Genomic DNA, 14,635 nt, shown 5'->3' on the forward strand with positions numbered 1-14,635 from the left:
TATAAAAAGAACAACGTTTCATTATTTCACTTGAAACTCTTTTGATGGCCAATAAAAAAGGCGAAAACTGTAGCTGCAGATCATAACTGAAGTGAAGAATAGGAAATCGAATCTTGTTTCTCTGCCCTGGTAGATTTCTCTGACTTAAATTTTGGCTTTTTGTTTTCTGACTTTTTGCCTTCCCTGTGCCTTTTTCACCACTTGGTTTTCAACTTTTTCACCTTTTGTATCATTCAAGGCCTTCTCCTTTATGCACTACTTACAACAATACTGATGTGTTCAACTCTTTCTGTGCAAACACAAGTGCTTCAAGTAATGAGTTGCTTGCAAGCCTATTGGCACCCTGAAGTCCTGTATAGGCAACCTCACCAGCTACATATAGACCCATTATAGGTGTCTTTCCATGAAGTTTAGCTTGAACCCCACCACACATATAATGTGCAGCTGGCACTACAAGTATAGGACTTTCTGTTATGTCAAGGCCATACTTCGAACACTCATCACCAATATTTGGGATATCCAATAGAACATATCTCTCATTATGTTTCCTTAATTGATCATCAATATTGCGTGCCACCGCATCTCTAGGTGCAAGTTCTCCTCTGGAATCATACTGTGGCATGAACCTTTCCATAGCTTGATTGTAAATAATACCACCAGCCCCACAAACAGCTTCACTCATTAAAAATGCATTTTCTCTTGTATGAGGTTTAATTAGTATACCTTCATCAGCTAATGCAGTTGGATGAAATTTTACAAACTCGATATTTGAAATAACTGCAGATGCTCTATGTGCCATTGCAATACCATCACCAATTGCAACACGAGGATTTGTGGTAGTATGATAAATATGTCCAGCCCCACCAGATGCAAGTAAAGTTACCCTTGAAATGAAGCGGACCACCTCATTAGTGTCGGTGTTCAATGTGTCCACACTGTGACAGTAAATATTTGATCCATCCTCAAACGTAAGCAAGTCTATGGAAAAGTGATGCTCAAACATGGTGATGTTGGGGTTATTAACAACATCCTTCAATAGAGCTCGCTCAATCTCTCTTCCTGTCATATCTGCTGCATGAACAATACGGTGATGAGAATTCCCCCCCCCCCCTCTCTAGCAAGATATAAGCTACCATCTTCACCATGATCAAAGCATGCACCCATGGCGATCAACTCTTTAACTTTATCTGGGCCTTTTTTGCATACCACCTTTACAGTCTCTTTATCACATAAGTATGCACCAGTGACAATAGTATCCCGAATGTGGTTCTCAACAGAATCTGAAGGAGCAAAAACTGCACTAACACCACCTTGTGCATAATTTGTATTACTCTCATGTGGTTCAGCTTTTGTGATGACTGCCACAGACCCATGTTTTGCAACTTCAAGGGCATATCTAAGACCAGCCACTCCACTACCAATGATAAAAAAATCAAAATATTTAATCGAATTGGCACTTGACTTGGATACATGAACTGCCTTTGGGGATTTTCTCTCTTCATTTTCTACGGAGGCCATGCAAAGCGGAGGGCTCTGAAATCGCATATTTTCAAATATCCCCAATGTATATCTTTCAATCCTTTTCTTATAGGTGAAGTTCTTCAGCAATGTCTGGGACAGTAGTGAAAGTTGTTTTTGCATTTTATTCCTCCCTGAGTGCATTGCAATGGATAACTGGCCATTGTTTTCCAGTACATGCTTTGCATTCATCATAGATAATCTTGTGGAAGAGTTCCCTGTATTGAAGACTTGTGTCATGCTATCCTGATATGAGTGGGAATTTATTCTGCCATTTTGCTGTTGAATGTCCTTTTGTCCTTGGTAACCATAGTACTCATCAATAGGGACACCAGACTGGAACTGATGGTGTACCCTAGATATGACGATGATTCTGATTGTCATTATATCTTTCACCATAACTTATTGAAAGCAGATACAGCATAACCCTGCTCATTACTCTAACTGTCATTGTATGTTCCACCATAAGAATCACAAGCAGAGGCTGGATAACTGTTGACACCTAATCCTCTGCGATTGGGTGAATTTGGAATGTGAACAGTCATCAAGAAGATGAATTGATCAGTCACATTCATGTATATAACAATAGCTACCTAATGAAATAAACGAATCAGTTTTTCTTCCAAGTATGGAGTTACTCCTGGCCTGACATGGTATCAGAGCACAGGTCCCAGGTTCCTTTTTTTGGCGTGCCTTGTAACTCATCTGTCCCATACTCTGCCATAATGCATCTGTCTGCTATTGTGCATCCATTGGTTAACACTTGAACGTTTGATGAGGCTGCGTGAATGGTGGAAGGAGCCATTTCATTTTTTTTGAAAAAAAAAGGCTCATTTGTACTGCGTTGAATGTGCTCGTATGAACATTGGTATGTGCTGAGTATTAACGTTGTTAAATGGTATTTGAAGTGTTGTATAGAATGCCTATTTATAACGCTGTATTGAATGGTTTATAACGCTGTATTAAATGGTGTATAACTTTGTATTGAATGGAGTTACTGCGTATCGTTTAACGCTGTATCACATGAATGGTGTATTAACGTTGTATCGTTTAAAGCTGTCTCTTGAATGTTTATAACGCTGGTATGGTGTAACTTATCTAACCACCGTAATAAGAGAGAAGCCACGACCTTGCTGTAGCTGCTATTTTTGTGAAGTGTCACTATGGAAAAACAGGTGAAGACCTGGTGTGAGCCACTGATATGAAGAGAAATAGTACATTAATGCTTTGATATTCTTTACGATTAGTTTCTTGCAAAGCTTGTTGTGAAAGCTGAGGTTTTCCCAGGTTCTGAGTTTCGAATTGAATATGATGAAGCAATGTCATATGAGTAAAGATAAGCTTGTGGTACAAGAGTAAGTTTATGTTTTGCAAGACCTTTATATTCTCAACATTTCCTGTGTGCCTACGGCCCCTCTGTCAAAGAACTATTCTTTTTCATTCTCTGAATTAAAAAAAAAAGGATTATATGCAATGACATAGCATATATTGAAGGTTATATGCAATGAAAATTTTATGATAGTGATGGCATTCCTTTTTAGCAGCAGAATTTTTTTTTTCCACAAGAGCACTTTAATGCTGCCATATTTTTATTACTGGCTTCAAAGTCTAGAGAATCAAAGGGATTTATGGTGATTTTTTAGTCTCTTCAGTGAAGTTTAAAATTGTAATACCGTTGCTGCTCCAACTTTGTAGAGCTCACAGTTGATATTGTTGCTGCTCCAACTTTGTAGAGCTCGCGGTGAATGATTGATTGTTTCCCACAGAGATTTTTCTTTTAATACAATTTCATTGTATATCAGCAGAAGTATTTTTTTTTACAGAATTCATTCAATCATCTCTATGGTAGGAATAGTTCTCACTGGCAAAGAGAACTATCCTGAATGGTCCCGGATGATAAAACACACCCTCATCTTCAATGAGCTGTGGAAAGGAGTGTGTGTCAGAGAAGGAGACAATGACCCAGTGCAGCCTACATCAGACAAAGAGCTTGTCATTTGGGAAAACAAGGACAGCAAAGCCTATGCATTAATCGCAACATCTGTAAATGAAGAAGTAAGTCGCCATATTTCATCATATTCAACTGCCTTTGAAGCTTTACAAAAACTGAAAGAACTCTATGACTCACATTCTGCACTTGAAGTTGTTCAGCTCATGATTAAACTCTTCACTCTTGAACTGAAAAATAATGATCCTCTTGCTCTTGCATCTGAAGTAAAATCCATAATGCATGATATCAAATCCACTAAGGTTGAGCTGGATATCCCTCTTATTGCTTTTCTCAAGGCACTCTATCCTACTTACTCCAATTATCTTGAGTCTTTACAAGCAAATGGAAATCTTAAAGATATAACCTTTGACTCTCTTGTGAAAAAGTTTGTTGAAAGAGAGAAAGCCTTTGGAAAGAAGACAGTCCCTGAATATTCTAAAGAGACTGTTTGCCTTGCTCATAAAGAAAAGCATCCTGCTCAAGATTCTACAAGAGGAAGAGGTGGACGAAGAGGAAGAGGAAGATACTTCAGAGGCAAGGGGGGCAGACATTCTCAAGCAGAGAAAGCAGATTTGCACTGTATTCGCTGCAAAAGAAATGGATCACATGATGCATCCACATGCAAGCTACCATGGGACAAAATTGAGCAGAAAAGAAACCAGCAGAAAGGTAAAACTGATGATACAGACAAAGGTAAAGCACCTGAATCCGCTCACTATATTGAGGCACAATGTAACATTGGAGTAAATGAAGATTTGTTTAATGCTTCACTTGCTTCTTCGAAAAATGATTGGTTGCTTGATTCAGGAGCAACCTGTCATATGACTCATAGGAAAGATTTTTTTGAAGATTTCACTGACAATGTTGATGGAGCAGTATACTTTGCAGATCAGTCAAAAATCAAGCCATCAGGGCTTGGCACAATCAGGCTTAAATTGCCTGGTCTTCCAGACTTTCTTCTAGATCATGTTCTATATCTCCCAAAGCTCAAGAGAAACTTGATGTCCTTGGTCCACATCCGCCAGCAAGGTCACTCCATTCATATGTTTGATGGCAAGCTTGAGGTAAGAAAAGCATCTGACCACTCACTTGTCATGAGGGGAATAGAAGAAGAAAGGCTTCTCAAACTGCAAGGAACCTCTGCTCATGCACAACATTTCTCATATATTTCTCATCATGATGAAGGTACACTTCCATCAAGTTTATTATGGCATGCTAGATTTGGACATTTAAACTATGACAGTCTCCGCTTATTGAAGAAAAATGGTGATGCTGGCTTGCCTACAATTCCTAGGAAACATAAGCAATGTGATGCTTGCATTTTAGGAAAGCATAGCAAACAGTCTTTTCATGATTCACATTCAAGAGCACATAGGAAGCTTGAACTCATTCATTCAGATTTATGTGGTCCAATGCCTGTTCCTTCTGCAAATGGAAATAAATATATCATGACATTTATTGATGATTACACTAGAATGTGTTGGGTTTATTTATTGAAGAACAAATCTGATGCTTTTCAAACATTCAAGAATTTTTATAAATGGATTGAAAATGATGCACAATCTCGTATTGGGTCTATTCGCACTGATAATGGAAAAGAATATACATCAAATTAGTTTGAAAACTATCTTCACCAACATGGGATAAAACATCAAACAACTGTACCTTATAATCCCCAACAGAATGGTGTAGCTAAAAGAATGAATAGAACAATTTTGAATATGGTACAATCCATGCTTTTCTTCAAAAATGTAAAGATAATGTTTTGGGTTGATGTTGTTCTATGTGCTGCATATATAAAGAATAGATGTCCATCTAGTGCTATAAGAAACAAGACTCCTTATGAATTGTGGTATGGACATGTTCCTTCGGTAAAACATCTCAGGATTTTTGGTTCCACCTATTATGCTTTGATACCAAAGGTACATAAAAACAAACTTGGTGCTAGAAGTCGTAAATGTATCTTCCTGGGGTATTCAAACACCTCTAAAGCATACCGCGTCTATGATGAAGTAAATAAAAAGTTTGGTGTATCTAGAGATGTCATTTTTCTGGAATCATCCAAATCTGACAATGTTGTTGAGCGGCAACTTGATCGCTTGGATAGATTCGCAAAAACAAAATCATTTCAAGAATTTGATAATCAGATTCCACATCTTGAAGGGGGGATTCCTATACTAGATCAACATGTGGAATCTTCTTCTGAAGAACAATCTCCCCTGCATGAAACTCCAACAACGGGTGATGCTTTAAGTGATGTAATTGATAGAATTAGGAGACTCAATCTTGATTCAGTCCCAACTCAATCAACAGATCAGCCTGGACCATCTCAAAAAGGTCCCCCAAAGTGGCTGACAAAGACACTTGAAAGTGTTTATCCTGATGAAATTGGAAAAACAGGAACCAGAAATTCAAACCGACAAAATGGAGGTGATGTAGAGGACTCTAATTCACCTGTTGATATGGATGTTTTTTATGATTGTGAATTGAACTTGTCTACAAATTTTGAACCAACTTCCTTTAAAGAAGCTGCTCCTCATGATGAATGGAAAGAAGCAATGAAAAAGGAGTATGATTCCCTCATAAAGAACGGCACTTGGAAGCTGGTTGATCCTCCATTTGGAACCAAACCAATTGGTTGCAAGTGGGTCTACAAGAACAAGTACAAAGCTGATGGCTCACTTGACAAGCACAAAGCTAGGCTTGTGGCAAAAGGTTTTGCACAAAAGGAAGGGGTTTATTATGAGGAAAATTTTGCCCCCACAGCAAAATGGGCCACCATCCGGACACTCTTTGCACTAGCAGCTCAGAACGGTTGGAAAGTCCATCAAATGGATGTAAAAACAAACTTCTTGAATGGAGACCTAAAAGAAAATGTTTTTATGTCCCAGCCTGAAGGATTTGGTGTGAAAGGACATGAACATAAAGTATGCAAACTTGTGAAGTCCTTATATGGCCTCAAACAAGCACCACGAGCCTGGTATGAAAAACTAACTGAGCATCTTCTGAAACTCAACTTCTATCATTTTGATATTGATGATGCAACTTTATTTTTCAAGAAAGTTGGCAAAACAGTTGTATATCTTGTGGTATATGTAGATGATCTTTTAATGACAGGGAACAATGAAAGCTATATTGCATCCATAAAGAAAGAATTAGGAAAAAGTTTTGAAATGACTGATTTGGGCTATGTTCATTACTATCTTGGCATTGAAGTAACCCAACATCCAAAATCCATATTTCTTTCTCAAAAGAAATACATTGGAGATTTGTTAAATAGATTTGGCATGACAGAGTGCAATCCTCTTTCTACTCCTATGGAACAAAACTTAAAGCTCACATCTATTGAAGGAAAGGAATTTGAGGATGCAACAAAGTATAGACAGCTTGTAGGAAGTCTCATCTACCTCACTACTACCAGACCAGACATTTCATTTACTGTTGGAATCCTCTCCCGGTTCATGCAAAATCCTTTGAGGGACATTGGTCTGCTGCAAAAAGAGTTCTAAGGTACTTGAAGGGAACTCAAGACCTTGGAATCAAGTATACACAGGTGGACGACTTTAGCTTGATTGGATACTTTGATTCAGACTTCGATGGAGACAAAGAAACTGGAGTATCTACTTCAGGATATGCTATGAGTCTTGGATCAGGAGTTGTCTCTTGGAGATCACGCAAACAATCAGTTCCATAAGATTCCACAATAAAAGCAGAATACGTGGCAGCAGCTGAAGCAACGAAAGAAATTGTGTGGCTCAGGAAAATTCTTGAAGATTTGCAGGTAAAACAAGTACAATCAACTCCACTCATGATTGTCAACACCTCTGCAATAAAGTTGGCCAAGAACCCAAAGTTCCATGATCGTACAAAGTACATCAATACTAAATATCATCTAACACGGCATCATGTTGAGGCCAAAACAATCCATCTCCATCATTGTTCCACAAATGAGCAAATTGCAGGCATCTTCACCAAAGCGCTTGGAAGAGAAAAGCTTGAAAGATTCAGAACGATGCTTGGACTCACCAACATCCCTTCAGATTAAGGGGGGGAATGTTGACACCTAATCCTTTGCGATTGGGTGAATTTGGAATGTGAACAGTCATCAAGAAGATGAACTGATCAGTCACATTCATGTATATAACAATAGCTACCTAATGAAATAAACGAATCAGTTTTTCTGCCAAGTCTGGAGTTACTCCTGGCCTGACAATAACCCTGACTATGATTCTGACTGCCATTATACACTCTACTGTTATATTTTTGAGAGTTATCTGAAGGATATCCATGTTCATATCCAAGATTATCCTCTCATTTTGGATATGAATTAGGACTATAAATCATGTTGGTACCTCCCCAATACGAGCTTCATGCTGCACACTAATCGTTACCTCCTGTGAGCTGTTGTTCCTTAATTGTAGACTGTTGGCAATAAGACGATGAGCAGATTTTTCCTAGATGAGGAGTTGAGGCAGGTCTAGTATGGTGTGGCTGTTCTTGATGATGTGCCTTCCTCCCATTATCTTCATGCCATAGAGTTGGTGTATTTACATAATTCTCGCATACAGAGTTCTTTGGCTTTATTACTCCATTAGGAGGTCGTGTAATGTGTTTGTGTGTTGGTGGGAACTTGTAAATAATAGAAAGCACTTGATTGTTTGTGATATTTTCCATCCCCTTGATAGGCGAAGTGAAGATAGGGGGGCATGCTTCTCCATCGCAAAGGCAAAAGAAACCATTCATCCCCCCACTAGCTCTAGGATCAATTTCTTCATTTACTCCAAGTCTTTTCTGCCCTGAAAGATGGCTACCTTGATCATAAATTGAAAAAACATATGGTGACAATGGATGGCTCACGGTCACAAATAACAAGTCATACATCACAGTATTTCTGCGCATTTCCTCTGTCGTCAAGGTGCACTCAACCTTGTTAACCTCCGTGAGTAAGTGAGCTTCATCAATAAAAGGCAATTTTGCCACACCCTACCAAGCAAAGCGTTTATCATTCATGTCTATCTCAAAGTCAGTAGGATAAAAATCAATAATAGGTGAGTTTGGATCAGTCATCAAGGGTCTATAATGTTCAGGAAGAGCATTTGCACTTGCAGCTGGAAGATTTCCCATGAGCTGATTGAATGGTTTGAATGGCTTCCCTAGTTCAAAGCTTATCTCCAACCGATCCATATCCCTCAGATCAGATGCAAACGGAGCATAGTGATATGGATAAAACCATTGCCACGAACATACACCTTGGTAGAAATAACGCATAACCCAGCACAATCCTTCAGTATATTTCAAAACAACATCTTTTCTAGCTTCATTGATTTCTTCTGGAGCGTGGGCCATAAAATTTTCATTGTAATACCTTTCTTTCCACCCAGGCTCTCCTAGTTTAACCTTATCCCCTTCTGGTGCATCACAATTGAAAAGATCTGATTTTTCTTTAAGTACATTCTTCAGCTTCAGTTTGAATCCCTCCAAGTCATTTTTTTCCTCTCTTTTAAATTCTGCATCAACCTCCTCAAATTTCTGGAGATGCGTTTGCCACTTTACAGAAGGGAAAAGATCTCCAATATTTTAATGCAAAAATCTGGGTCAAATCCGCCACATATGTTCTTTGGATCGAATGCCAAAGTATGCAATGACTGCCACCTAAGACATAATGCCGCTTTCAATCAATTTGGATCATGAATACGCAGATGAATCATTTTACATTCAACATTCGGTAATTACATCACTGTCATTTGCTAGTATGATGACATCTTTCATGTAACATTGGTGCTTTTCAATGTAATCCTGCGTTAAGATAACGTCTGAAAGACCAGTTTCTGGAAAGTATCGTTCATTTTATTGTTTTGTAAATACAGTCGCTCCAAATGGATAGATGGCCAAATTTGACATTGGTCCCGTGAAGAGATTATGGTCGAGAGACAGATGGACTAATCGAGTCAAGTTTTCAAAATTGCTAGGCACCGATCCTGTTAGCTTCCTTAATTTCCTTGATATCTTCCAGCTAAAACAAAACAGATGAAAAGCGCAACAGGCATGCATTCGACTCCAGGAGATCCTCGAATTGGCAGCTAGCTATCATTAATTGATCATGTCATTTTCAGCGAAGAGATTATCACATCTACCATTGTGTACCATATTACCAGCATAATATGCCATATCCTGTGAAAGAATTTATATAGGCCAATGCGGGGCCGACTGGGTTTAGTCCTACGCTTGGCAGCAGGAAAGGTTGGTGGGAGAGCAGGATTGTCAGCTCTAGTGGAAATAGCAAGCAACACGGTCATGAAAGAAATCCCATCTCTGATGGCATGATGGACCCTCAAAACGATGGTGGCTCCGGCCTTGCTTGTTCTGTAATTCCAGAAGTGGAGCTCCCACAGAGGACGTGACTGATCAAAAGGTTTTGGGGATAATCCAGAGATATATTCATCAACCCAGGTGTCGTATGATTCTTCCTCACATTGGGCAGACCAACAATTTCTGTCCTCAAGCTCATACTGATTGCGCCATGCATTTTCTGGTACAATGATTGCTGAGTTCGACAGGAATGATAAACGAATTGATTTGGTGTCATGAGCAAGTGCTTTGGTAAATAATGAGCACCGATGAGAAATTTGTGTCGACCCCAGTGGCCTTTGGATTGGCTTTGGAAAAGCACGAGAGGAGTAAGGTAGAAGCACCGATATGGGGAACAATGTGATATTCGTCTCAAGAACTTGAAAATGAGAACGACACGATGCTGCAATTCCCTTCATGCCTGCTCCTTCCCACTGCAACCACAACCACATTGAGCATGGAACGAGCCAGCAAAATCCAATTCGGAGAAGATTTGGCAGAAAATTCAAGTTACAGGCTTGTGCACCGCACCCTTCTGCCTGTGTGTCGTGCCGTTTGTGTGCACCTCGCACATGTTATTTTAACACGGTGTGATAGCGCACAGTGCGCCACGCTCCCTCTGTGCGCCGTGCCCCTCTGCCTGTGCGCCGCGCTGAATGTCAACACACCATCGACCCTCTAAAATCACAGCTCCATTCCTTCAACTTCAACGCGACTTCTCCTTTGGATTTTTTTTTATGTCCTTTGATGCAAATGGACTAATAACTTATATAGACATGGAGAAATATCATATATAGACATGGATTCAACTTTTGTTTCTTACATTGTAATGTTTTTTTTGGCTTTGGCCCTTTTATATTTAATACACGCTGACATTTGTTTCCTCACTGATCTTCTGAGCTTGAATAATGAAATTATTCTTGTTCTTTGCAGGGCTGACTGATGTTGAATTTAGCAAAGGATCATGGCGAGTCTGCATGTGAACATCTTCAACTGAAAAAAGTTGAATAATTTCATATTTGAAAACGAATTTAATGATTTCTTCTTCAAAACAAAGTTTTGAAGAAGAATCTCTCTTGAGCATTATTTGATGATGAAATTTTGTACTGGAAACTGATTTGGAACCTCTCATGCAAACTCAACTGACAAAACCATGGACTCAAGAATTAAAATGACTCTTTTTAACCAAAATGGCATTTGATGACTGCAAATGACGAGAAATGAACCTTGGTGAATTTGACTCTAACAGAGGACCGACAACACTGAGTCTAACAGTTTCAATCATTATTGCTCCAACTATCCAATAGATGATTCTTTTGACTAACTTCTTTGTGGTGCAACATGGTTCCCTCTAATTGGGTGATGTGGCATGCTTTTGTTGCACATATTGTGCCTAATCAATATCTCTTCCACGTTAATCTCTGCCTTCCACATCACCACTGACTCAATGCCACATGTCAACTATATGTTGTGCTACATTGAATGTACAATATTTCCATGTGGTGTTGTATCAAAAATGATAATAATTACTTTTGAAATTGAAGGAAATATGAAATATTTCTACAATTGTTGATAATTGCCACGTGTCACCCTATCCAACGTTTTGTTGTTTGGCGTGAACTTCAAAACGCCATAAATTTTTCATATGCAATCCATTCGACACAATTCAAGTTGCATTTGAATTGTATCATCAAGCTCTTCAACATGGTATTGTTTCTATCAAATTCTGGGGACCTTAAATTTTAGGCCGTTTTGGATCCTATTGGATCAATCCTCCCCACTAGAAAGCTTTTGGACCACCAAAAGTTAAATTACTCAACAAATAACTGAGGGTGTTTTTCCATCACTTTCCCTATCTCGATACACCATGATTTTCTTGGATTAATTCCCTTAAGACCCACTTAAATGTATTCCACATTTTCTCGATGTGAAGTCCTCATATTCCTCTCTAGAATGACATCTTCCTACAACTCATTCACATACTTAGGATAAAAATAATAAATTTAAGTAACTTGAATACTCTCACCCTGATCTATGATTATTAGAGGATCATATAATTACAAGTTCTCCACATTTAGAATTGATAAAATAGGCATGTATAGCGGTAAATTTATGCAGAAATCATTAGTACAAATCTTCTCCAAAATAGTAAATCGGCCATACCAGATTTTCTTGAGCATCTTACCTTCCCCTATTAACCTATCATTTTCTATATGTAGCCAAACTCGATCACTAACTTGGAAGTGATGACCCATCCTATGTTTATCATTCCTAGCCTTATACCGAGCTTTAATTTTCTCCAGTTGTTCCTACAGTGCTAGATGCACCATCTGTATCTTTTGAATGAATTTTTGGGCTTTACCTTCATCTATCTACTCATTAGAATCAACATCTTTCTTGAAAATCAAATCTAGTGGAGACTTTGACAAGTACCCAAAACAAGTTTCAAATGGACATCTCTGTGTAGATGAATATAATGCCTAGTCGTATCCATTTTTAATAGCCTCTATCTCAAACTATTGTTGCAAGTTTCACAATACCAACATTGGTGTTGTGATGATATTTTTTTTCAATGTATCAAAGGATTTTTGTTTCTTGCTTCATCACTGAAAGACATGTTGCACACTAGTCAAATCATGTAAAGGAGATGTAATAAAGAAAAACTTAGTAATATATTCCCTCCTTATAGAGATCTATTTTCAATTCACCACCCCCTACTATGTAACCCAAGTAAACTAATGATAACTTTCCAAAATCACACTTCGACAATTTCATATATAACTTATCCTTTCTTCAAAGTATCAAATACTTGGCTGACATGCTTGACATACTCATCCTTAGTTCTGCTAAATACTAGAATATCATCTAATTAGGTAATCACAATGTCATCAATAAATGGTTGAAAAATATCATTCACCACACACATAATTTTTTTTTTGAGGAACTGCAAAGCCCAAAATGCATCACTGATGATTCAAACGAACCCCACTTTATTTTGAAAGCTTTTTTCTAAACATCACCTTATGCAATAAAAATATGTTTATAACCACTTCATAATTCTATCTTAGAAAAGTAAACTACATCTTTTAGTTGATCTAACAAATCACCGATACAAGGAATACCATCCTTATTTAGTACCATCACAATAGGAGATCCACATGGAGAGGAACTAAGCCTAATGACTCACTTTCCAAGCAAATCTTAAACTTGCTTCTTTATCTGTACATTTTCAATCACAGACATCTTGTAGATACCAACATTAGGAATAGGGGTCTTGAGTGCAGTATAGGGCTTATAAATGTGCCAACATTTAATTGTCAATCTGGTAGTTCGTGAACTTCGAGGTCTGGCACTGGAAATGCCAGAGAGAGTCCCTGGCAATCTGTGAAACAAATTCTAGTATATCTTGGTGCATTAATCTTAACAATAAATGAAATCCCACACTTAAAGGGGAATTTGAGAAAACACAAATCCTAAAAATTGGAATGGTAAATCCAAACTGGAAACCAAGCGATGCTGGCACGACATCAAAAATACTATAAATGCTAGGATAAATTTAAAATAAATTCGAAAACCATTATAAGTTTGCACTAATTCTTCTACATCTACCTCTGTGTAACAAAATCAAACTAAAAGCATCAACAAACATAACAAGTAAATTGACTGTGTAAATAAACTTGTGAAAGGAATTTATTTAATATGAATCTCTCACCTTCCTTGTCCCTAAAGATAAATCTTGAGAAGCTAACCAAAATTTTAAAGGCAACTACAATGGGAAATAAACATTATCATTTTCAAACATAGTGCAATTTCGTTTTTATCGATGTTGACTCTGCAATATAAAAATCATAGCTTTAGATAACATAAAATTATATGTGATTGTGGCTTCCTAATTGTTGCATGGGTTCTGTAACATCAATTGAATGAATATGTTAAGACCTCAGAACCATAAACACTTAAATTGGTCTCATATTATGGAATATAAATTAAATGGATCTGGATCAATTCAAAGGATTAAAGTTGCACATTACAACTCATAAAGGTAGAGAATCAATGCGTAAGCCGATCTTTTAAATTCAGATAATATTGAGGGACACGATCTCATTTGATATAAATAAATATTTTGAGTGCAAGAAAAAATATTAATGCAGTACATCAAATCAATTTTGAAGATGAAAAGAAAATATTGTAGAAAATTAAACAACATCAATTTGAATAAGGAAATAGACTGGAAATAATTAAATCCTACCATATGAATTTCACACATAGAAAATAATAATTTAAATAAAATTTAATCTAAAAATGCAGAGCGGTGTCGAGCTAGCTTGCCAGCCAACCTAGCCAACTCGTACACTCTATAAGCAACATTGTACATATGAACACTTAACCCTAGCAAACAAGGAGAGTGATCCACATGCCATAACCTCGTGATGCTATATCGGGATCGTCTCCTCTTCCCTTATGCCTACTCCTTCTGTGCCTGTGCGTGTTAATGCATGTATAGCTATTGATCAATCGATCAATCACCCTCACTCCAGGCAATATCCACACTTATATAGGCATCAAAATACAATTTGGGGCTTTTAACAACCAATTAAAATACAGGATGGTAGATTATCAACCTTAACAATTTTCCAGGAATAAAATTGGTTTTGCAACTAAATTTTGAATAGGGACTGATTCTAGTAAATCGTTCCTCTTTTCCTGGGATGATGTTGTCAGTGGAAAGTGCAATTTGACTAATTAATTTCTTCCCCAAACTATTATACGACTTTCAGT

The 14,635-nt window shown here is 37.7% G+C and overlaps 1 pseudogene; it reads right to left on the bottom strand.

The window, feature by feature from the left end:
• Window positions 1-259: 259 nt before the first annotated feature.
• On the bottom strand, window positions 260-1,917 carry LOC149239604 (L-aspartate oxidase 2-a, chloroplastic pseudogene; annotated as a pseudogene).
• Window positions 1,918-14,635: the final 12,718 nt, after the last annotated feature.

This window comes from Pinus tabuliformis, chromosome 8, assembly GCF_031772625.1.
Source record: "Pinus tabuliformis cultivar Carrire ecotype Pingquan chromosome 8, CPIR1, whole genome shotgun sequence".
NCBI classification, from domain to species: domain Eukaryota; kingdom Viridiplantae; phylum Streptophyta; class Pinopsida; order Pinales; family Pinaceae; genus Pinus; species Pinus tabuliformis.